At 44.3% G+C, this 25961-nt stretch overlaps 1 long non-coding RNA gene across 2 annotated transcripts in view; it reads left to right on the top strand.

The window, feature by feature from the left end:
• The window catches only part of LOC130361636 (uncharacterized), a 102156-nt gene that overhangs the window by 31957 nt on the left and 44238 nt on the right, over window positions 1-25961 (top strand). Inside the window, exons 2-3 of one of the 2 annotated variants that reach the window (XR_008891089.1) lie at window positions 14495-14542; window positions 16545-16697. This is a non-coding gene — a long non-coding RNA (uncharacterized LOC130361636). Of the gene's footprint in view, window positions 1-14494; window positions 14543-16544; window positions 16698-25961 lie in introns of those variants that run through there. The other variant, XR_008891090.1, reaches the window with a different exon arrangement.

Below are 25961 nucleotides of genomic sequence, written 5' to 3'. Positions count from 1 at the left end.
ACATGAGAACGGAGTGTACCGCACAAAAGTACACTATGTCGGTTTGCAATATATTGGGATAGCGGTAGAACGTAATTCACATGCTATATTTTAAAAATTTTTAATATATGCTTTGTATTCAAATATCATACCTCCCCACAAGGGCCCTGTGGTAGGAGGCATTTATGTATTAGATTTGCATTATTTATTTTATGTCTTATTTGTAATATTTTTTATATTAAATTTGTACATCATTTAAAGTGAAGCACAGTCCGATTTATTTATTTTTTCTGTAATTCCATCATCATGTACCATTTTATGGTATTAGTCTAGAGGCATTTGGTACCCCCCCTTTTTTTTCCTAATATATTATTTTGTACTAGTATTTTTTTGGTGTAAATACTTTCCATTTAGCCTCGATTAATTTATATTGTGAGCTGCACATACCCCAATTTTTTATATTTGGAAACCATTGGAAGCCGGAAGAAGCACCTGTCAGGTGCGAAATGTCGCACCTTCCTCCCTGCCCGTTCTTGTTCTCTCCCCCCATACGCTGCTCCGATATGTACGTTTTTATACTGCAATAAAGTTCTGCATTTATTGAAACTTCTGGTGAGTTGTTCTATCTTCTTTATCTGAATTGCATTATTGGACTTACCTTTTGAAACATTGAACACCACCAATTGCCCATATATGCAGCCTAGACATAATATGCATACATCATCCACTCTCTGAACTCTCATAAGATTTTCTCACATATATAGCAGTAGCCAGGTGTATTCGATATTTTGAATGGGTACAAAAAATTATGCTCCAGTAAGAGTTCCCAGGAGCATGATGGCCTCCATAATTCTTAAATTGAAGAAGTTTAGGACCACCAGGACTTTTCCTAGTGCTGTCTGTCCCACCAAACTAAATAATCAGGCAAGAAAGTCCTTGGTAAGTCCCTGTATAAGAATGAGGAAAAACTTCCAGAAGGCCAATTATCTCTGCAGCACTCCACTAATTTGGACTTTCTGGCAGAGAAGCCAGAAAAAAAGCCTCTCCTCAGGAATAGATGCATGAAAGCCTGTCCGGAGTTTTAAAAAAAAACAAACAAAAAAAAAAAAAAAACGGATGGAGTTTCAAACTGTTAGAAACAAGATTATCTGAACTGATCACACCAGAGAAGATTCTTCAAGATTGAAGTTTTTGGCTTCGATTCTAAGTGACCTGTCTAGAGGAAATCAGACATTGCTCATTACCTGGCCAATACCTTCCTTACAGTGAAGCATGGTGGTAGCAGCGTGCTTTTCAGTGGCTAGGACTGGAAGACCAATCAGGGTTAAGAGAAAGCTGAATTGAACAGAGGTATGTTTAATGGAAACCTGATCCAGAGTGCCCTGGACTTCACATTGGGCCATGAGTTTACCTTTCAACAAAACAATGCTCCCAAAAAATTGCTGAAAATTGCTGTTCATCTGTTCATGAATGGTCCCCATCCAACTTTAATCTCATGAGAGGGACTGCATATTAAAAGCTTAATAATGACATTAAAAGAGAAATGCAAGACCAAAATTATATGTGTATATACAATTAGAGCAGTGCAAGTGCAGATAGTGATAAACACAAGCAGGACTGGATGATGTTAGGAAAACGTTATTAAGCCACATATATGAGGGGGATCAAGGTAGGACTCTGTCCCTAGGTCTTCCCCTCACTCCCCCTTCTTGACTAAAAAGGGCGGCCCCACACCGGAACCTGTCCCTAAATGTCCCTATCTGTACCTACGCGTTTCATGCACCAGTGATGATGCATTCATCAGGGGACAATATCATATGGACAGTTATATATAAATATATATTGCACTCATGAATGTGAGTCATAATCTTACAAATGTTTTCTTCACAAAGTATTTATTTGCATAACTTTAGAAAATGTAAACTCGGCCGCCACCAAAAGTGCTTAAGTGCATGCTAATACACAGTTGCTATAGGTTACTGCAGATCGTGAAACTTAAAACTGCAACAAATTCAAAAGTCTTATGGATGGTGTAGCCTGATACAGTTAACAGATATATACGCTAGAATGTATTTATTTCTGCAGTAACTGTAGCAACTGTGCATCAACATGCACTTAAGCACTTTTGGTGGCGGACGAGTTTACATTTTCTAAAGTTATGCAAATAGATACTTTGTTAAGCAAAAATTTGCAAGATTATGACTCACATTCGTCAGTGCAATATAATTTTTGAGTGAGCCAATTCATGAAAAATATTTTGTGTTTTACATTCACACATCAGTGCAATATACAGTGATATATACATGTATAATGATAGGGTTATCTATCAATTATAACTGACAGTCCTGCATTAATATACCAATATACCTTAATGTGTTTTAAAATAAGTACACATAGTTAGATCCCATAATTAACCTAGGTGTCCTAGGGCATCTCTGATACATAGGGATACCCATATAAGTTAGGATTTTCCTAGTATAATGACGGAAAATATGGATTTTATAAAGACAGGAGGCGAGTATCAAATGCATATTCCTTCTTTATTAAGCCCACTAGCAGAAAGAAAAATGCAATGCAACTTCAACAGTGAAAGAAAAAACTAGAATGCAGGTCACCTAGCAACCTGATCGCACCCCACTACTCATTCCCACCAATCCCATCCAACTTGCTCCATATAAAACCGACTGCAGCATCACCTTCTTCCTCTTTCTTGAAGCGAACAGTCCATAGAATAAAAACCTTCTCCGAGGAAAAACGACCATCTGGAACAAACAACCCAGTCCAACATCAACTCGAAGCGGCCAGCTCCAGCTGAATCAGATGAACCTCCCGACTCCTACAGGAGAACCGAATGTCTGTCCGAAGAACAGGTCAACAACCCCAACTCTTCCGGGTGTAGAACTCAATAACCTGGAAGAAAGAAACACACAGCATAACAGGGTTGGGTAAACAGGGAGGGATGATACTCGCCTCCTGTCTTTATAAAATTCATATTTTCCGTCATTATACTAGGAAAATCCTACATTTTATGTCAGACAGGAGGCTCGTATCAAATGCAAGATCAAAGCATATGCAAAACAACCTTACAAAACAGACATTGATACATGATGTTCCGGTCTAAAATAAAAAGTCCGAAAAGTATCCTCCGACGACCAATCCGCCGCCTTCAAAAGCTCAGACAGCGAGCCTCCAGTCTGTGCCACCTTAGTAGCCATGGCACCTCTGGAAGAATGCGCATTGAATTGGGACACATCCACTCCGGCCAACGCCATCGAACACTTCACCCTTCGAGACAAAGTCTGGGAAGAAACCGGAAGAGGTGGAGAATGAAACGAAATCCGCAACTGCGAAAAACCTGGAGATCGCAACTCCTCAGTGCTGAGCTCATAAGCTTTCAGACACTGCACGACGCACAGTTTGGGATGCGCCGGAAAAATTGGGTAAAAAAAACAACCGCAGATTTGTCTTGGTATGCCTAGCGATGGAAAACGTAACCCCTTGAGGAGTAAACTGTCTCCTAGAGATGTCCAGCGCTCGGACATCCGAAACACGCTTAATGGACACCAGACACAACAACATGGTAAGCTTGTAGGACAAAAGCTTTGTCTTCCCATGCTTTGTCTTCCCATGCCGAAAACATGCTGAAATCATTGTCTTCCCATGCCGAAAACATGCGCAAAACTAAAGACACATCCCACGTGGTCTGATATCGTGATCCCGGCGGTCTTTTAAATCTAACACCTCACAACAGACGACAAACCAATGGATGTTGGCCAATCATCACGCCGTCAATAGGTGCATGTTGCGCCGAAATAGCCGATCTGTACACATTAATGGTCCAATACGCTTTTCCTTCATCAAAAGCTTCGGATAAAAAATGTATTACCCCAGACACAGGGGCATGAATGGGATCCATTTGCCGCTGTGAGCACCAATAAACCCAAAATCCCCAGGCTGATCGGACCATGCATCCTGAATGAGGTTCCTAGCTGACTGTGATAAGCCTCTATCAGGGTCTGATGCCCCGATATCTTCCATGCCACCAACAGCAATTGATCCACCAGTACCAGCGGGTGCAACTCCCCCGCTGGACCCGTCAGGATCGAAAGAAACTGAGGGCATATCCTCGGACAATCTATGGTCATCCCCAAGACTTGGGGAAACCACGGTTGAGCCGGCCACCATGGGGTGATCAGGACCAGAGTCGACTTCTGCGATTCCACCTGCCATAATACTCTGGGTATCATGGCAAATGGGGGAAACGCATACAACGTCTCCTGGGGCCAAACCTGCAGGAACGCATCCGTCGCCATGGCCTCTGGATCTGGTCTCCAACTGGAAAACCTGGGTAGCTGGCGATTGAGCCGAGATGCGAATAAATCCAGACCAAGGGGCCCCCATAAAGCCTGAATAGCCTGAAAAACTACCGGATGCAAGGTCCAGTCGCTGCCGTCCCCCAGGTGTCTGGAATTCCAATCCTCAACGGAATTGGAAACACTCGGTAGGTATTCCGCCTGAAGCAGAATGTTCCTCTCCAGGCAGAAAAACCACAGATCTTTCGCCAAGTCTGTCAGTATCCGAGATCTGGTGCCCCCTAACTGGTTGACATATTGCACCACGGTGACATTGTCCATGTGGAGCAATACGCAACAATCCTTCCGATGGGGTGTAAAACTCTTCAGGGTGAATGTACCCGTGAACAACTCCAGACAGTTGATGTGCAACTGTGCCTCGGTCGATGACCATTTTCCTCCCGTGGTGGACGAACCGCACCGGGCACTCCAACCATCGAGACTGGCATCCGACTCTATGATCACGTCCGGTCTGGAATTGAATATTGTCCTGCCATTCCACTCCTGAATGTGTCGGAGCCACCACAATAATTCCTTGCGTGCCTCCCGTGATAACGGGACTTGGGCCGCATACGTCAGACCTCCTGACAAGTAATTGTTATTCAACCTCTGAAGCGCCCTGTACTGTAGCGGTGCAGGAAATATCGCCTGTACCGAGACCGATAACAGACCTACAATTCGAGCAACAGCACGCAGGGTCACCACCCTTTTGCGCAACAGGCTCCGTATTTCCTTGCGAAGCAACGCAAGCTTCTTGCCCGGCAGACTCAAGGTCGCCAGCTGGGTATCCACCACAAAAGCCAGAAACTCCACGTCTTGGGCTGGAGTCAATACGGATTTCTTTTCGTTGAGAAGAAATCCCAATTCTGCGAGAAGAGACGTGGCCCATTCTACATGTAGCTGAGCCTGACTCTTCGAGCTGGCCATGATCAAGATATCGTCTAGATAATTGATCAGCCACACACCCCGACTCCGAAGACTGGCCACCACTGGCTTCAGGAGTTTGGTGAAGCACCACGGAGCGGATGAAAGACCGAATGGGAGATAAGAGAACTCCCACTTTTGGCCCTCCCACAGAAACTTCAGGAATTGTTGGGAAGAATGGTGAATTGGCACTGTAAGGTACGCATCCTTCAGATCGATTTTTGCCAACCAGTCTCCCGGGAGTAATAAATCCCTGAGGAGATGGAAGCCCTCCATCTTGAAATGGCGATATAGTACAAAGTCGTTTAGGTCTTTTAAATTTATGACCGGCCTGTCACCGCCATCCTTCTTCTTTACTAAGAATATGTTGCTGAGAAAGCCTGGTGTATTCACACCTACTGGATGTATGGCCTGTTTTTGGAAGAGATCTATGATTTCTGCCTGAATCAATGACCTGTATGCATTCGAAAAACGGATGTTCCTCGGGTGCCGCCATTGGATTGGAGGGGAAATGAATTCTATGATGTACCCCGACACCGCTCGAAGGACCCAAGGATCGAGCGTAATACGGGACCAGGCGTGGATAAAAAAAATTATCCTGCCCCCCACAGGTATATGTGGCATGATTGTGCAGTTCCAACCCACCTGTGTTTATGACTCTTGGCAAACCACGGCCACCCCTAGCTCTCCAGGGTCTTTCTCTGGGTGGAAAAAAGGACGTGGTGGTACCTGGAGCGTGAACCATCGGAGTTTGCCATCTGTCTTGGACATAGTGCACCGATCCCCTATGATAGGGTCTAAAATAGGCTCCTCGGCCGGAAGGGTGACCCTTGCCCCTTCCAGCCTTGCTGAAAACCTTGCCACTGAGTCTCTTCTTTAGAGAATTCTTGGCCTTATCTAGAATACTTGAGAATAAGCCCACAAACGTATTAATGTTTTTAATCAGGGAATCCCCAAATAAGAGTCCCTCAGCAGAAGGGCCCGGCTCCTCCGTCGCCAAATGCGTCAACTGAGGGTCCAGCCGCATCAGAATGGACCGACGACGTTTGGCCGACATGGACGAATTAGCATTACCGAGGAGGCAACGCCCACACCCTCAAGGTTTCCGCATTAACGGGCTCGCCGGAGACGACAGCCTGCTCAGCCAAATTCAGGATTTTAGTGATAGGCCCCAGAAGGTCTAACATTTTATCCTGGACCGACTTAAAGGAATGGTCAATCCCTTTTTTTGGGTTTTTACCTGACTTCACCATATACTTGATGAGTATAGGGTCCAGATCCGGTGTGACAGCCACCTTATTGGCCAGTGAAGGCCGAGGGCACTCCGCTCGGAGTTTGTTCTGGTTACTCCGGGATAGGGGTCCATTCCCCCGACCGTGGGTGCTTAATGTCCTCTGGGTCAAAGAATGGTAGGCCCTGAGAATCAAGCAGTGCTTCAGGAGAAACCTCTCCCTTGGTAGACGGGCCAGGTAGGCCAACCTCATCCACCTCATACTCCTCATCCTCCTCATCACCAGAGGCGGGAGAGTCAGACAACTCTGACACAGATTCTACCTCGGAATCATCAACAAAGGAGTTAGGCTTAACCCGCTTAGCGGCTCAGGTAGCCTTATGAACAACACCTTCCTCCTTGGTGGAGGGTCATTTACCCTGAGTCGGGTCGTCGCCCCTGGGTATGGGGTCGGTACGGATGTTTTAACCATCTCCTGATATAGTATGCGGCCCAGGAGAGGTCTAGAAGTCTAAAGTGTGTTGCTTCTTCCGGTCAGACTTACCCGGTCGCCTGGAGCGAGAAGCTCCTGCGTCTGTCACTTCCAAGCTAGAAGCAGAAGTTTGAGGGAAATTCCCCTTACGGCGAGAATGGAGCATCGCCATAGAGACTATGAAATTACTTCATTCAGAGAAGTCATGGCCGATGTTAAGGCCGATTGCACAGATTTGTTCACCAGCAGATGAATCTGTTCCACAGACATAGACTCAATACCCTGCATCTGGCTGCGGCCATCCCCCAAGGTCATGGTAATTTTGTCCTCAGACATAGTCAATATAATACAATTGGCACTGTAAAGGTAAATACTGGATACCCAATGGGCTGTGGAAATGAGAAAACAAAGGGGGAATAACTTTAATTAAAGTAAATATGAGTGTGATCAACAGAGAATGTACACATGGAAAGTGAAACAAGAAGGGAGGCACGAGAGACAAAACTCCCACACTCCCTTGGTAACAGGACTTAAGACTGAGAGAAATATATATATATATATATATATATATATATATATATATATATATATATATACCAATAAATAACTATATATAGGCTGCTACCCAAATCCCTTGCAGAGAGTGTCAAAATTCACAACACTCCCTGCAAGCATACACGGTCTCCCCACAAGTGCGACTATAACAGTAGTCACACTAGGGAAGGATAGGTAGTGCCGCAGACGCAAGTGCAGAGGGGAGGGGGCGTGGCTAGCTCCCGTCCTCAGACTCGCGAGACTCGCGCACCCAGCGCTACAGGAAGCGCAAAGACGTGCGTGGTCAGCCCAGAGAAGAAAGGTGGGCCTAAACAACAAGTCACCGGAATGGCGGTGAGTCAGGGAACAAAGTCTACAGCCAACGGGATAGAGGGGGGGAGGGGAACACAGCAAAAAAAAAAAACAATCGCAGCCCCGAGACTAAGGAAAGGGGGAAAAAAGGAGGTACGGGGACACAGAAAAAAACAACGGCGTATACTGTATCAACACTGGGGAAATAGAGAGTATATATATGTGGGTAAACTGGAAATGTACATGATCAAACGCAAAGATACCCAAAGATGCCCAGTATGTAATATACCGCCTATACCGCCCTATAATAGGTACATATTGTACAATATATTTACCTGACTCCGCTGTATAGAAGATGTACATATGGAGCGGCACAGTGGTGCCTCCATTCGGGGATCTCCCACTTTATCAGTCTTTGCGGGCAGCGCAGGAAGGCTCAGAGCTTCCGCTCTGGATAAAGAGAGCTCACCGACGTGTGACCTCACATCCGGGTATGCAGCTGTTGTGCTGCGCAAGAGCCGGATCCTTGCATGTTCAGCAGCTCTATCTAGTGGTGGAGCATTCTGAACAGCAGACTATGTTAACCCATTTGTGACTTATCCCGAAGAAAATACAAATAAAAGGACAATGTGGTTATTTTGTAGTAAGGAGACTTATTGACAGGACATAATTCAAAATTTTTTGACCGGAATGGGGAAGTAGGGCTCAAAGGCTAATTGTGTGATGAGCTCAATCAGTGCATTGATTATGTTATCTTACATGGAAGAACGCTGGTTGTATACTATTTACGCTGGTTGTATACTATTTACTATGTATACAGAGTATGAAGGATCTCAATGACATAGTATTTATCTCTCATAGGAAGAGGTTCTCCCCCCCCCCCACCCCACCCCCCCACCCCCCTTGGAAAGTGTTTTCATTTTTTCAATGACTAAGGCCCTGTGGGCCGAAACGCATCACATTACTTGAGTTCCTGTCGTTTCCCATGGCAACCTAATAAAGAAGTTCCGTGGACGAGTCTGGCGCTGGACATTCTCTTCTTTCTATGTGCTAAGTGGACTAGTCCTCGTCCAGTCCGATCGCAATCCCAAGGGTGAGCTGGATACAACTCTTTTGCAAATTTTTTCAATGGCTCTAAAAGTGAGACACTTGGGGTTGCCCCCATGTACTTGATGTACGTGTCTCGCCACCGGGGTGTCCCTCTCATGTAGGATGTCCCCAACATGTTCCAAAATCCTGTGACAAAATTTGCGGATGGTAAAAAAATCAAAAACTTTACACGGGCAGGAAAAATTGGGAAACATCTGCTCCAACATGAATGCAGATGGATTTTTCAGTTAAGATCCATGTCACCCCATGAACTGAACTAACAAATAAATGTTGCCCCATTTTTATAACAGATATTTACACTGTTAGGTATTTACATCTCCTAGTCATTTATATGTGTAACCTCATCCTTTAAAAGATATATACTTTGTCATTGAGATCCTTCATACTCTGTATACATAGTAAATAGTATACAACCAGCGTCCTTCCATGTAAGATAAGATAATCAATGTACTGATTGAGCTCATCACACAATTAGTCTTTGGGCCCTACTTCCCTATTCTGGTCCAAAATTTTAGAATTATGTCCTGTCAATAAGTCTCCTTACTACAAGATTGCCACATTGTCCCTGTATTTGTGTTTTCTTCGGGATTAGTCACAAATGGGTTAACATAGGCTGCTGTTCAGTATGTTCCACCACTAGATGGAACTGTTGAACACGTAAGGATCTGTCGCTTGTGCAGCACAACAGCCGCATACACGGATGTGAGATAATTCGCCGGTAAGCTCTCTTTAACCGGAGCGGAATCTCCAAGTCTTCCCGCGCTGCCCGCAACAACTGTGCGGATATAGTGGGAGATTACAGGACGGAGGCACCACTGTGCCGCTCCATATGTACATCTTCTATACAGAGGTGTCAGGTAAATATAATGTAACTAATATAGGGTGGTATAGGCAAGTGGCAGATTTGAACTTTTACAAGGTAGACATGTACCATCAATGAGGGGCATTTACTAATCTTTTACTATGTAGTCTGGTTTTTACCCTGTTTTTTTCTACTTCATTTTTGACTATGTGCGACAAATTTACTAAATTGTTGCACGGCATTAATAAATTTGGCACACATAGGCAAAAGTGGGAAATTTACTTCATGTAGTAGAAAAAAATAGTCTGTTCCTTTTTCCTGCTGTCTGAATAGGTTTGGCTGCTGGTTTCCTTCTGGATCTTTTGTTTTTGAGTTTTTTTTTAGCTTTTTCACCACATCTAAATAATTCAATAACTACAGTGGTCCCTCAAGTTACAATATTAATTGGTTCCAGGAAAACCATTGTAAGTTGAAACCATTGTATGTTGAGACCATAACTCTATGGAAACGTGGTAATTGGTTCTAAAGGCACCAAAATGTCATCCAAAATAGGAAAAAGTGACAAAGAAAAATAAGTAGATAACTAATATAGATAAAGCAAATCCTTACATATAAAAGTAATAAAGATCTGCTGGGAGCTGTAAATCACTGTCTATGTCAGTGTTTCCCAAGCAGGGAGCCTCCAGCTGTTGCAAAACTATAACTCCCAGCATGCCTGGACAGCCAAAGGCTGTCCGGGCATGCTGGGAGTTGTAGTTTTGCAAAAGATGGGGCCACCCTGCTTGGCAAACACTGGTCTATGTAGAGGACAGGAGCTTCTTCAGGGGTCCTGTACAGTACAGGCAATGTCCCAAACAAGTAATGGAGTCGCCCTCACCTGGTGTCCAAAAGAGCAGCTAACCCTGATACAGGTAAAGTGTACAGAACATGTAATACCAGACACCAGTCAGTGCATACACTTCAGTAATACAGGGGTTTTACCAGTGAATGCCCATTTTGATTGGTTGGTTCTTCCAGCCATTGACACGTTTTACAGATCTGGACTGTCTGTAGCATTGTATGTTGAGTCTGGTTTCAACTTACGATGGTCCAGAAAAGACCATTGTATGTTGAAACTATTGTATGTTGAGGCCATTGTAAGTTGAGGGATCACTGTAAATTGTAGTCATGGCTCAGAAGTGGTAAACGGTGTTTAGTGTGTGTGTGTGTGTTTATTACATTTTTTTAACACAGTTTTTTTCTCCCTAAATGTACTTACACTTTTTTTTTTTTGGTTACTTCTTCTACAGATCTGTGTATCCTGTGGACTCCTTCGGATTCGGTGGACTACTTCGATGACCAGCGTTTTTCTTTGCTTGATGTTAATAAAATGGTTAACGAGGGCTTGTGGGGGAGTGTTTTTTGTAATAATTTTTTTTTAAAACCTGTTGTGTTTTATTTTTATTTTACTTTACTAGACAGGCTTAGTAGTGGAAGCTGTCTTATAGACTGAGTCCATTACTAAGCCGGGCTTAGCGTTAGCCACAAAAACAGCTAGCGCTAACCCCCAATTATTACCCCAGTACCCAACACCACAGGGGTGCCGGGAAGAGCCAGTACCAACAGGCCCGGAGCGTCAAAAATGGCGCTCCTGGGCCTAGGCGGTAATAGGCTGGCGTTATTTAGGTTGGGGAGGGCCAGTAACAATGGTCCTCGCCCACCCTGGTAACGTCAGGCTGTTACTGTTTGGTTGGTATTTGGTTGAGAATAAAAATAGGGGGACCCTATGCGTTTTTTTAATATATTTAATTATTTATTTAAAAAAAAAAACGCATAGGGTCCCCCCTATTTTCATTCTCAGCCAAATACCAACCAAACAGTAACAGCCTGACGTTCCCAGGGTGGGCGAGGACCATTGTTACTGGCCCTCCCCAGCCTAAATAATGCCAGCCTGTTACCGCCTAGGCCCAGGAGCGCCATTTTTAACGCTCCAGGCCTGTTGGTACCGGCTCTTCCCGGCACCCCTGTGGCGTTGGGTACCGGGGTAATAATAGGGGGTTAGCGCTAGCTGTTTTTGTGGCTAGCGCTAAGCCCAGGTTAGTAATGGACTCTGTCTATAAGACAGCTTCCACTACTAAGCCTGTCTAGTAAAGTAAGAAAAAAACACAACAGGTTTTAAAAATTTTTTATTACAAAAAACACTCCCCCACAAGCCCTCGTTAACCATTTTATTAAAATCAAACAAAGAAAAACGCTGGTCATCGAAGTAGTCCACCGAATCCGAAGGAGTCCACAGGATAAACAGATCTGAAATGAGAAGAAAACAAAAAAAATGGGTTAGTACATTTATTATCACCTGCTCACACATCTCCCGCCCCGCATGACTACAACTGCTAGCATGCCCTTACAGTAAGGACATGCTGGGAGTTGTAGTTGTGTGGTGCAGGAGATGTGTGGGCAAGTGACAAGCTTGTCCCCTGCCCCCAGCTGCAGGACTACAACTCCCAGCATGCCCTTACAGTAAGGTGGGGCGGAGGCCGGGCACAGTGTTTCCCAACCTGGGACTTGTAGTTTTGCAACATCTGGAGGCACCCTGGTTGGGAAACACTGTTTTAGGCCAGTGTTTCCCAACCAGGGTGCCTCCAGATGTTGCAAAACTACAAGCCCCAGCATGCCTGGACAGTCAAAGGCTGTCTAGGCATGCTGGGAGTTGTAGTTTTGCAACATCTGGAGGCAACCTGGCTGGGAAACACTGGCCTAAAACAGTGTTTCCCAACCAAGGTGCCTCCAGATGTTGCAAAACTACAAGTCCCAGCATGCCTGGACAGTCAAAGGCTGTCTAGGCATGCTGGGAGTTGTAGTTTTGCAACATCTGGAGGCAACCTGGCTGGGAAACACTGGCCTAAAACAGTGTTTCCCAACCAGGGTGCCTCCAGATGTTGCAAAACTACAAGCCCCAGCATGCCTGGACAGTCAAAGGCTGTCCAGGCATGCTGGGAGTTGTAGTCTTGCAACATCTGGAGGCACCCTGGTTGGGAAACACTGGCCTAAAACAGTGTTTCCCAACCAGGGTGACTGTTTTAGGCCAGTGTTTCCCAACTGTTTTAGGCCAGTGTTTCCCAACCAGGGTGCCTCCAGCTGTTGCTAAACTACAACTCCCAGCATGCCTGGACAGCCAAAGGCTGTCCAGGCATGCTGGGAGTTGTAGTCTTGCAACAACTGGAGGCACCCTGGTTGGGAAGCCTGCGCAACTTACCGGCTTCCGTAGGATCCAGCGCTGCACGACACTGCCGCGCGACAGTGCCGCGCGACGATCTCCGACAGCGATCGTCGCTGGAGCCTCGGAAGGGTAAGTGAACTTCTTCGCCGGTCCCCTTCAGCTGTTTAGTTTTGCAACAGCTGGAGGACTACAGTTTACAGACCACAAACCAGTGGTCTGCAAACTGTGGCCCTCCAGCTGTTGCAAAACTACAACTCCCAGCATGCCTGGACAGCCAATGGCTGTCCAGGCATGCTGGGAGTTGTAGTCTTGCAACATCTGGAGGCACCCTGGTTGGGAAACACTGTTTTAGGCCAGTGTTTCCCAACAAGGGTGCCTCCAGCTGTTGCAAAACTACAACTCCCAGCATGCCCGGACAGCCACAGGGTGTCCAGGCATGCTGGGAGTTGTAGTCTTGCAACATCTGGAGGCACCCTGGTTGGAAAACACTGTTTTAGGCCAGTGTTTCCCAACAAGGGTGCCTCCAGCTGTTGCAAAACTACAACTCCCAGCATGCCCGGACAGCCAAAGGGTGTCCAGGCATGCTGGGAGTTGTAGTCTTGCAACATTTGGAGGCACCCTGGTTGGGAAGCTTGCGCAACTTACCGGCTTCCGTAGGATCCAGCGCTGCACGACACTGCCGCGCGACACTGCCGCGCGACAGTGCCGCGCGACGATCTCCGTCAGCGATCGTCGCTGGAGCCTCGGAAGGGTAAGTGAACTTCTTCGCCGGTCCCCTTCAGCTGTTTAGTTTTGCAACAGCTGGAGGACTACAGTTTACAGACCACACACCAGTGGTCTGCAAACTGTGGCCCTCCAGCTGTTGCAAAACTACAACACCCAGCATGCCCTGACAGCCAAAGCCTATGGCTCTCAGGGCAGGAGCCCGGGCTGACATTACAGTGCAGCCGCCCGGGCTCCTCATACGGTCTCCCCACTACCCCCCTTGTCTCCCGCCCGGGCTCCTCATACGGCCTCCCCGCTACCCCCCCCCCCTTGTCTCCCGCCCGCGCCGCTCAGCTCCCGCTGCTACAAGACTACAACTCCCAGCATGTCCTCACTGTAAGGCCATGCTGGGACTTGTAGTCTTGCAACAGCAGACAGATGGGAGTTGTGTGGCGCTGGCAGGTGAGAGGGTTGGGGGATATAAATCACTGTAGTGTCCCGGTAGCGCAGTGAGGGTAGCGGGGAGAAAGTATGTCGGAGCCCGGGCGGCAGCAGCTTTTCCTGCTCCATGTTGGAGCTGGAGTAAATTTAGTCAATTTTTATGGCCGTTGCGACAGTTTATTGCGCAACTGCGACTGTCTCAGTTAATAAATTCCTGACCACTGCAAGTAAAAACTGAAAACTTGCGTAAATTAAGCGGGAAATTTTTTTTTGACTTTCTAGCTCTTGCTAGGGAAAGTCGCACAATTTATAGGGTAGGCGCAATTGCGACAATTTTGCGCCAAAAATAGTCAGAAAAAAATGACTAAACCCCTTAGTAAATGCCCCCCAATATGAGCACCTATAACATCTTCACTTGTACTTACCTTAACAGATGCACATGCCTGATCTGATTCCTGCAGATGCCGATAACAAGGGAATTGTGAGTAGCCCTTGTGGCATCTGATATACAGCTGTCTTTTTCTTTCTACTTGTATGAGTGTCCTTGTACAGGGTGGGCCATTTATATGGATACGCCTTAATAAAATGGGAATGGTTGGTGATATTAACTTCCTGTTTGTGGAACATTAGTATATGTGAGGGGGGGGGGGACTTTTCAAGATGGTTGGTGACCATGGCGGACATTTTGAAGTCGGCCATTTTGAATCCAACTTTAGTTTTTTCAATAGGAAGAGGGTCATGTGACATGTCAAACCTATTGGGAATTTCACAAGAAAAACAATGATGTGCTTGGTTTTAACATAACTTTATTCTTTCATGAGTTATTTACAAGTTTCTGACCACTTATAAAATGTGTTCAAAGTGCTGCCCATTGTGTTGGATTGTCAATGCAACCCTCTTCTCCCACTCTTCACACACTGATAGCAAAACCGCAGGAGAAATGCTAGCACAGGCTTCCAGTATCCGTAGTTTCAGGTGCTGCACATCTCATATCTTCACAGCATAGACAATTGCCTTCAGAAGATTTTGTTCAGTGATGAGGCAAACTTTTATGTGAATGGTGAAGTTAACAAACAAAACCACCGCTATTGGTCCGACACTAACCCACATTGGATAGATCCCTCCAACACTGTTGGAACACAAAAATTGATGGTATGGTGTGGTATATGGGGTACAATGATAGCGGGGCCATTCTTCATAGTGGGGCCATTCTTCATCAATGGAAACCTCAAGGCCACTGGATATGCGAAATTGCTACATGATGATGTGTTTCCCTCTTTATGCACTGAAGCTGGCACATTCCCTGAATTTTTCCAGCAAGATGATGCACCACCACATTATGGGTGTCGGGTCTGAGCATTCCTAGATGAACATTTTCCTGGAAAGTGGATTGGTCGTTGTGGGCCAGTTGAATGGCCCCTAAGGTCTCCCGATCTGACCCCCTTAGACTTTTATCTTTGGGGTCATCTGAAGGCAATTGTCTATGCTGTGAAGATACGAGATGTGCAGTACCTGAAACTACGGATACTGGAAGCCTGTGCTAGCATTTCTCCTGCGGTGTTGCTATCAGTGTGTGAAGAGTGGGAGAAGAGGGTTGCATTGACAATCCAACACAATGGGCAGCACATTGAACACATTTCATAAGTGGTCAGAAACTTGTAAATAACTCATGAAAGAATAAAGTTATGTTAAAACCAAGCACATAATTGTTTTTCTTGTGAAATTCCAAATAAGTTTGATGTGTCACATGACCATCTTCCTATTGAAAAAAGTTGGATTCGAAATGGCCACCATGGTCACCACCCATCTTGAAAAGTTTCCCCCCTCACATATACTAATGTGCCACAAACAGGAAGTTGATATCACCAACCATTCCCATTTTATTAAGGTGTATCCATATAAATGGCCCACCCTGTACAACAATTATATGGGTATCCCTATGTATCAGAAATGCCCTAGGAAACCTAGGTTAATAATGGGATCTAACTATGTGTACTTATTTTAAAAACACATTAAGGTGTATTGGTATATTAATGCAGAACTGTCAGTTATAATTGATAGATAACCCTATCATTATACATTTATATATATCTGTCCATATGATATTGTTTCCTGATGAATGCACCATCACTGGTGCATGAAACTCATAGGGACAGATAGGGATATTTAGGGACAGGTTCTGGTGTGGGGCCACCCTTTTTAGGGCGAGCAACACTTGTCAAGTAGGGGGAGAGAGGGGAAAATCATCCAGTCCTGCTTGTGTTTATCACTATATGCACGTGCACTGCACTAATTGTATATACACATATAATTTTGGTCTTGCATTTCTCTTTTAATATCATTATTAAAAGTTAAGTTTTAATATGCAGTCCCTCTCATGAGATTATAATTTATTGCTGAGGAGACACAGCTATATTATCTTGGGTTACGGCATCCTAACATATATGCGATATTGATAATATTTTCCCCATCCAACTTGACAGAGCTTTAGAGGATCTGCTGAAAAGAATGACAGAAAATCCCCAAATCTAAGTGTGCAAACCTTATGGAATCATACCAAAAAGACTGGATGCTCTAATTACTGCCAAATGTGTTTCGGTGCGGCTTTTGGAATAAAGCGGCCATGTTTTTACTGACCCAGGAAAACCCCTTCTGTGTTAATATCATATCTCACAATTTCTATTTCTAGCCCATATCTAGTTGAGTTAACCTACAGGAAATACTTTAAAATGTACTTTTTCAGTAAAGTTAACTTTTTGCCATATTTTCTCAATACATAAAATCTAGTGTAAAAATGTGCCCACCCCTTGTCAAATGACATGATTGATGTAAGTGACAAGAAGTTAACAATCTCTACAGGAAAGACACTTAAATAGGCAAAATACTCTCAACAAACTTTGCAATAAAATCAAAAGCATAAGTGAATATAGCTCTATATACTTTGTTAAAGTAAAATGCCTCTTTTCCACTTATAAGCCACTTCTTCCCTTCCCTCCTCCCTCCTCCACTGATCAATTTCTCTAAAATCATGGCAGTATTTATCCAAATAGACAAGACATATACAGTAGATCGTATAAACATACATGTCCAAAACTTATATGTTAACCCCTTAAGGACTAAGCCCATTTTAACCTTTAGTACCAGAGCATTTTTTGCACATCTGACCACTGTCACTTTAAGCATTAATAACCCTGGGATGCCTTTACTTTTCATTTTGATTCCCAGAATTTTTTTTTGTGACATATTCTACTTTATGTTAGTGGTAAATTTTCATCGATTCTTGCATCATTTCTTGGTAAAGAATTTCAAAATTTGATGTAAAATTTGAAAATGTTGCATTTTTATTTTTACTTTGAAGCTCTCTGCTTATAAGGAAAATGGACATCACAAAAAAATGATATATTGATTCACATATACGATATGTCTATTTTATGTTTGCTTCATAAAGTTGACATGTTTTTACTTTTGGAAGACATCAGAGGGCTTCAAAGTTCAGCAGCAATTTTCCAATTTTTCACAAAATTTTCAAAATCTGAATTTTTCAGGGACCAATTTAGTTTTTAAGTGGATTTGAAGGGCCCTCATATTAGAAATATCCCAAAAATGACCCCATTATAAAAACTGCATCCCCCCCCCAAAAAAAAATATTCAAAATAACATTCAGAAAGTGTGTTTACCCTTTAGGCGTTTCACAGGAATAGCAGCAAAATAAAGGAGAAAATTCAAAATCTTCATTTTTTTACACTTGCATGTTATAGTAGACCCAGTGGTAAAAGGAGAAAAATCATACCAAAATTTGTAACTAGAGATGTAGCGAATTTTTCGCCGGCAAACAGTTCCCGGCGAATTTAGCATGTTCGCGTTCCCATATGTGAAGTTTGATCCGCCCCCTATACTGTATTCAGGGTCCAGTTTACTCCTAAAGCACTAGTGTAACATCTGCTTTAAGGACCGCACCCAAAAAAGCCCTTTTTAGGGCTCAAATATCAGTCTGTGTGTTTTGCAACAGCTGGAGGCACCCTGGTTGCGAGGGAACCGCTGGTTAAAAGGGGTACTCCAGAATAAAACTTAAGTTCCTTCAAGCAACTAACTACTACAGTATTCAAAGGGCTGAAAAATATCAGTCCGTGTGTCTTGCAACAGCTGGAGGCACCCTGGTTGGGAGGGAACTGCTGGTTAAAAGGGGTACTCCAGTATAAAACTTAAGTTCCTTCAAGCAACTAACTACTACAGTATTCAAAGGGCTGAAAGATATCAGTCTGTGTGTTTTCCAACAGCTGGAGGCACCCTGGTTGGGGACCACTGCTTAAAAGGGGAACTCCGCTGGCAAGTTTTTTTTCTTTAAAGCAACTAACTACTACAGTATTCATAGGGCTGAAATATATCAGTCCCTGTATTTTGTAACAGCTGGAGGCACCCTGGTTGGGGACCACTGTTTAAAAGGGGAACTCCGCTGGCAAGCTTTTTTGCTCATTGTCACACTAGTGCAAATCATATTTGGTGTGACAGTTGTGCAAATAAAAAAAAAACATTCCTTTTTTGGCTGTTAAATAAAACCAGTTACTGTCAGTTCACGTCACAGTTGCCAGTTTTTTTTTGCCTGCAGGGCAAATTGTGTCACCCTAGTGCAAATCACATTTGGTGTGACAGTGTGCACATTAAAAAAAAAATACCTTTTTTGGCTGTTAAATAAAACCAGTCACTGTCAGTTCACGTCACAGTTGCCAGTTTTTTGCCTGCAGGGCAAATTGTGTCACCCTAGTGCAAATCACATTTGGTGTGACAGTTGTGCAAACTGAAAAAAAAACCTTTTTTGGCTGTTAAATAAAACTAGTCACTGTCAGTTCATGTCACAGTTGCCAGTTTTTTTTTTTGCCTGCAGGGCAAATTGTGTCACCCTAGTGAAAATCACATTTTGTGTGACAGTTGTGCAAATTTAAAAATACAAAAACATTTTTTTGGCTGTTAAATAAAACCAGTCACTGTCAGTTCACGTCACAGTTGCCAGTTTTTTTGCCTGCAGGGCAAATTGTGTCACCCTAGTGCAAATCACATTTGGTGTGACAGTTGTGCAAATTAAAAAAAAATATCTTTTTTTGGCTGTTAAATAAAACCAGTCACTGTCAGTTCACGTCACAGTTGCCAGTTTTTTTTGCCTGCAGGGCAAATTGTGTCACCCTAGTGCAAATCACATTTGGTGTGACACTTGTGCAAATAAAAAAAAAAAAACTATTTTGGCTGTTAAATAAAACCAGTCACTGTCAGTTCATGTCACAGTTGCCAGTTTTTTTTGCCTGCAGGGCAAATTGTGTCACCCTAGTGCAAATCACATTTGGTGTGACACTTGTGCAAATAAAAAAAAAATATTTTGGCTGTTAAATAAAACCAGTCACTGTCAGTTCACGTCACAGTTGCCAGTTTTTTTGCCTGCCGGGCAAATTGTGTCACCCTAATGCAAATCACATTTGGTGTGACAGTTGTGGACATTAAAAAAAATACCTTTTTTTGGCTGTTAAATAAAACCAGTCACTGTCAGTTCAAGTCACAGTTGCCAGTTTTTTTTGCCTGCAGGGCAAATTGTGTCACCCTAGTGCAAATCACATTTGGTGTGACACTTGTGCAAATAAAAAAAACTATTTTGGCTGTTAAATAAAACCAGTCACTGTCAGTTCATGTCACAGTTGCCAGTTTTTTTTGCCTGCAGGGCAAATTCTGTCACCCTAGTGCAAATCACATTTGGTGTGACACTTGTGCAAATAAAAAAAAAATATTTTGGCTGTTAAATAAAACCAGTCACTGTCAGTTCACGTCACAGTTGCCAGTTTTTTTTGCCTGCCGGGCAAATTGTGTCACCCTAATGCAAATCACATTTGGTGTGACAGTTGTGGACATTAAAAAAAATACCTTTTTTTGGCTGTTAAATAAAACAGTCACTGTCAGTTCACGTCAAAGTTGCCAGTTTTTTTGCCTGCAGGGCAAATTGTGTCACCCTAGTGCAAATCACATTTGGTGTGACAGTTGTGCAAATTAAAAAAAAATACCTTTTTTTGGTTGTTAAATAAAACCAGTCACTGTCAGTTCACGTCACAGTTGCCAGTTTTTTTGGCCTGCAGGGCAAATTGTGTCACCCTAGTGCAAATTACATTTGGTATGACACTTGTGCAAATTTAAACAAAAAAAAATGACAGGCAGAGGAAGGCCACCCCGCAGGGGCCGTCGTGGTGCTGGGATTCCCTTTGGCCCTAGAATGGCCAGTGTTCAGAGGCCACGTACCCTGAACCCCCAAAGTTCTGAGGACTTAGTTGACTGGCTATCACAAGACACCCAACCTACTACAGCCTCCGCTCGGAACCTTGATGCACCATCCTTCTCCTCCTCTAGCTTAGCTTTGGGCACCTCTCATGCTACCACTTGCCCTTCTGCCGCCACCACCAACACTAGCACCACAGCAGCTTTACTTGATCCGTCAGAGGAGTTATTTACACATCAGTTTGAAGACATGAGTGATGCACAACCATTATTGCCAGAGGATGTAGTTAACAGGGATATGTCTCAGTCAGGCAGCATTACACACATGGACGTACGGTGTGATGATGTTGTACCCACTGCTGCTTCCTTTCTTGAGGTATCATATAGCGGTGAAGGTGTTGATGATGACGATGTGTCCGTGGATGCCACGTGGGTGCCTGCTATAAGAGAAGAAGAGGGGGAAAGATCAGATGGGGAGACAGAGAGGAGGAGGAGACGAGTTAGAAGCAGGGGGAGGTCATCGCAAGGAGCTAGTGGCACAGTCAGACAGCATGCATCGGCACCGGGGTCAGCCAGACGGGACGCCAATCAACGCATGCTGTTGCCACCACCAGAATGCCGTCATCGCAGAGCTCAGCAGTGTGGCACTTTTTTTGTGTGTCTGCCTGACAACAGCGAGGCAATTTGCAACCTGTGCCAGAAGAAACTGAGTCGTGAGAAGTCCAACACCCACCTAGGCTGCCCTCCTTGCCCCCTCTCAACCATCCGCCTCTCCGTCTCTCGCAGTTCCTGCTCATCTGCCCACAGTCAGGTGTCTGTCAAGGAGATGTTTGAGCACAAAAAGACAATGTCTCAAAGTCACCTCCTAGCTCGGCGTCTGACAGCTGGCTTATCGGAACTGCTAGCCCGCCAGCTTTTACCATACAAGCTGGTGGAGTCTGAGGCCTAATTTGTAGCCATTGGGACACCGCAGTGGAAGGAACCCGGCCGAAATGTTTTGCACAAAAGGCAATCCCCAACCTTTACTCCATTGTGCAAAAGGAAATTATGGCATGTCTGGCACACAGTGTAGGGGCAAGGGTCCATGTGACCACTGATACCTGGTCTGCAAAGCATGGTCAGGGCAGGTATATCACCTACACTGCGCATTGGGTAAACCTGGTGATGGCTGCCAAGCATGGAATGCGTGGCTCTGCAAAGGAGTTGGTGACACCGCCACGACTTGCAGGCAGGCCTGCTGCCACCTCCTCTACTCCTCCTACTCCATCCTCTTCCATAACATCCTCGGCGGAGTCTTCTTCACCTGCTGCGTCTTGCTCCACATCTCCGGCACCCCCCAGCTCCCCAGGTGATATTCCACATCCCGGATACGGCAGTGTCATGCCATCTTGGGGTTGACTTGCCTCAAAGCGGAGAGTCACACCGCACCAGCGCTCCTGTCGGCCCTGAACGCACAGGTGGAACAGTGGCTGACTCCGCACCAACTGGAGATCGGCAAGGTGGTTTGTGACAATGGAACAAAATTGTTGGCGGCATTGAGGTTGGGCAAGTTGACACATGTGCCGTACATGGCACATGTGTGTAATCTGATTGTACAATGCTTTGTGCTCAAGTACCCAGGCTTACAGGATGTCCTGAAGCAGTCCAGGAAGGTGTGTGGCCATTTCAGGCGTTCCTACATGGCCATGGCGCACTTGTCAGATATCCAGTGGCGAAACAACATGCCAGTGAGGCGCTTTATTTGCGACAGCCCGACACATTGGAATTCAACACTTCTAATGTTCGACTGCCTGCTCCAACAAGAACAAGCTGTCAACGAATATTGGTATGACGAGGGTGCTAGGACATCATCTGCGGAGCTAGGAATGTTTTTTTTGCCACGTTACTGGAGGCTCTTGCGCAATGCCTGTAGGCTCATGCATCCTTTTGAGGAGGTGACAAACCTGGTCAGTTGCACTGAAGGCACCATCAGGAACATCATACCGTTTGTTTTCTTCCTGGAGCGTGCCCTGCGAAGAGTGCTGGATCAGGTAGTAGATGAGTGTGAAGAGGAAGAGTTGTGGACACCATCAGCACCAGAAACAGCCTTATCAGCATCGCTTGCTGGACCTGCGGCAACGACTTGACCGACAGGTAGCAGACTACCTGGCCTTAACCGCAGATATCAACACTCTGAGGAGCGATGAACCCCTTGACTACTGGGTGTGCCGGCTTGACCTGTGGCCTGAGCTATCCCAATTTGAGCTCGAACTTCTGGCCTGTCCCGATTCAAGTTTCCTGTCAGAAAGGACCTTCAGTGCAGCAGGAGGTATTCTCACTGAGAAGAGGAGTCACCTTGTTAAAAAAAGTCTGGATTACCTCACCTTTATGAAGACGAATGAGGGATGGATCCCGAAGGGACTGACACTGGGCGATACATTTGACTGAACAAGGCATGATCAGATGAGTTGCCTTGGGCTAAATATGGTCCACACGCTGCTGTATTTGAACTTTGAATCCCGGACGACGTGCCTGACTTATCTGCCACCAAGTTGGGTTCAAGCCGTAATGTTTTAGGGCACTTTCTGCATGGCAAAACAAACAGAAATTTTTCTGGCCGCTGCTACAGTAGCGGCTGGGACAATACCAAATTTTCATCCATGTGTACATGCCTAATTTTTCTGGCCTCTGCTGCTGCACTTGTTATGGTGCTGCAATTTTTATGGCCGCTCCTACAGCTGCAACAATACCAAATTTTCCAGCCAGGTGTACATGCCTAGTTTTTCTTGCCTCTGCTGCTGCACTTTTTCTGGTGCTGCAATTTTTCTGGCCGCTGGATATAAGATGTATGGTAAGGGTAGCATGGTGGCTCAGAGGTTAGCACTGCTGCCTTGCAGCGCTGGGGCCTTGGGTTCAAATCCCACTATGTGCTGCCTTAAGGGGGGCTCTAATTATGTGCTGCCTAATTTGGGGGAATCTTATGTGCTGCCTAAAGGGGAGCTCTAACTATGTGCTGCCTAACATGGGGGAATCTATGGCCCAGCAGGTGGCCAGTCTGAACAAACCAGGGCTGATTAGAAAGTTGGTGGGCTGCTTTTTGGCAAGGAATGAGGGTTTGGTAGTCACACACCAGACATTGGAGAGGGTTTCTGACTAATTTTTGTTTCCCAATGGGGTGTTCCTGAACACCACTGGCATAGATCTTTGCAGGCCCTCTGTAAAATAATAGAAATGTAGAAAGTGGTTTGTACCTAGCTTGTTAGATAAAATCCGTGTGGGTAAAGTCAGTAGGAAAGGTATGTCTCTGAAGGTGGGGTCAGGTGGTGCATAGTTAAGCAAAGCAGAGGACACAACAATATCGATGCATGTGCTTAAAGGGGTACACCGGTGGAAAATAGATTAGCATATCTACAAAGATAGCTGTCAGTCAGCAATACGGACTGCAACACAAAGGGTTGTAGGTGGCTCACACTATAAAATACAATGTATACCAAAGTCGCTGTGTTGCACGATACTCCTTGTGCCAAAAAAGCTAACGGAGAATTTATACGACTGGATACAGCCCTCTAAGTATGCATATACTACTAAATGTACTACTAAAATAAAAAATAAATAAATAACTGATATGGCTAGTTTTACTTAAAATATTTATTAAACTATTAATTGAAAGTCACGTCCATGGCAGGGCCCTTGCCACAGACGAGATACATACATATGAATTAGCACTAAATGATGAAAGTAAAAAGATGATAAAAATCAGTATTAAGTCCAATACTGCGCACATGGTACAGTGGTACCTAAGAAGTAGTGAGGTTCCAGCCGCTGCGAGTGAAAAAAAAATTGTTGGGTAATATATCTGAAAGTTCATATGCAGGTGGTCTAATAGCATTGGGGTATACATCAATGCCATACCCCAATACTATTAGACCACCTGCATATCAACTTTCAGATATATTCACCAACAAATTTTTTATCTTTAATTTTTCACTTGCAACTGCTGTCAATTTATGGGCGGCACTGCCCACTGGAATCCTAAACCAAGAACAATCAAGGATTTAAACTAATAAAATGCATGTTATACTGACTGTTTTCTTACAAAATTATATATCACCTAATCACCATCTTCTACTCTAAAACATTCTGCCCTCAGACAGAACAGTATTTGCAGTGCATCAGGTTCCCTTTAATATTTTTGGCATCCCACTCTTACTATTGCAGTCATAATGGAAATATCACATTTTAGTCCTAGAATGACCTTCACTAGTTAATACCTGTACAGAACATAGTAGTAGTAGTATTTGCATTAATATGCAATTAATATGCAAATACATTAATCATAAAATCTTACAGCTACAACAACTGCTGGCTATAAAGAACAATGTGGTCAATTCATAATCAGGACAGCACATGGAACCTTGTGCTCAGCTGAGTCATCACTTACAGTACCTTGTCACTTGTAGCAATAATATTTTAAGATTATGATATGAAATCAGTAGCTAATCCTATTTCCTACCATTTTTGGTGTCTAAAATTGGTGTATATTTTTGTATGTATTGTGCTTTAGGGCATAGGAGTTTTTCATTACAAATAACAATAAAATCTAGCTACCTTTCAAATTTCTCCACTCCCATGCCAATGGTTCCTAGATCTCCAGCTGGTCTTACGTTGTCTTCACATGTGACTGTGGCAACCATGTGGCCGCAGAGGTAATGGTTGTGGGATTGAGGTGTCATCTCTATGGTTATTCTTTGGTGACACATTGTAGCTTTAACAGAGTAAACACAAATTGGAGGAACCAGGGAAATGTTGGTATGGGACCATTTAGACATTAGAATGGTGCACACCATGTATTTTGTTATTTAAAGAAGGCTTATCTAGAAAAACATTTTTTTTAATGCCCGGGCTGAAAGAAAATAAAACAAAAAACAGGACTCACCTGCTTATGCTTTCCCGATACCCCGGTATCTTGTTCCGTTTCTCTGCTGCTGTCTTCTTCCTGGTCTGGCTGTGGTCAGCGCATCACACTGCTGGACAACAAATTCCCAGCCAAAGTAATGTCTCGCTTCGGCCGGCGATAGGCGGAGCAGCAATGTGATGCACTGAGCCTAGGATACCAATGCCGTGGCTCAATGCATTACACTGCCGCTCAGCTTTTAACCAGCCAAGGCGGGATATTGATGCAGCTGGGGATTTGCTGACCAGCAGTGTGACACGCTGACCACAGCCAGACTAGGAAGGAGACACCAGTCAAGAAACAGAACGAGACACTAGGGAAGCGGAAGCAGATGAGTCCTGTTTATTGTTTTACTTTCTTGCAGCCCGGGCAGTGTCGACAAAAAATTCTAGGTGAGGCATCTTCATTAACCCCTTAACCCCTTAAGTACCCGGCCATTTTTTGCACATCTGACCACTGTCACTTTAACCATTAATAACTCTTGGATGCTTTTGCCTTTCATTTTGATACCGAGATAGTTTTTTTCGTGACGTATTCTACTTTATACTAGTGGTGAAATCTTGTCGAAATTTTTTTTTTAACTTTGAAGCTCTCTGCTCATAAGGAAAATGAATATTCCAAATAAATTATATATTGATTCACATATACAAATGTCTACTTTATGTTGGCATCATAAAATTTACATGTTTTTACTTTTAGAAGACATCATAGGGCTTCA

This window comes from Hyla sarda, chromosome 3 (genome assembly GCF_029499605.1).
Source record: "Hyla sarda isolate aHylSar1 chromosome 3, aHylSar1.hap1, whole genome shotgun sequence".
Classification (NCBI taxonomy): Eukaryota; Metazoa; Chordata; class Amphibia; order Anura; family Hylidae; genus Hyla; species Hyla sarda.
Note: the sequence above shows the minus strand (reverse complement) of the source record. Positions and strands in the feature narration are given on the sequence as shown.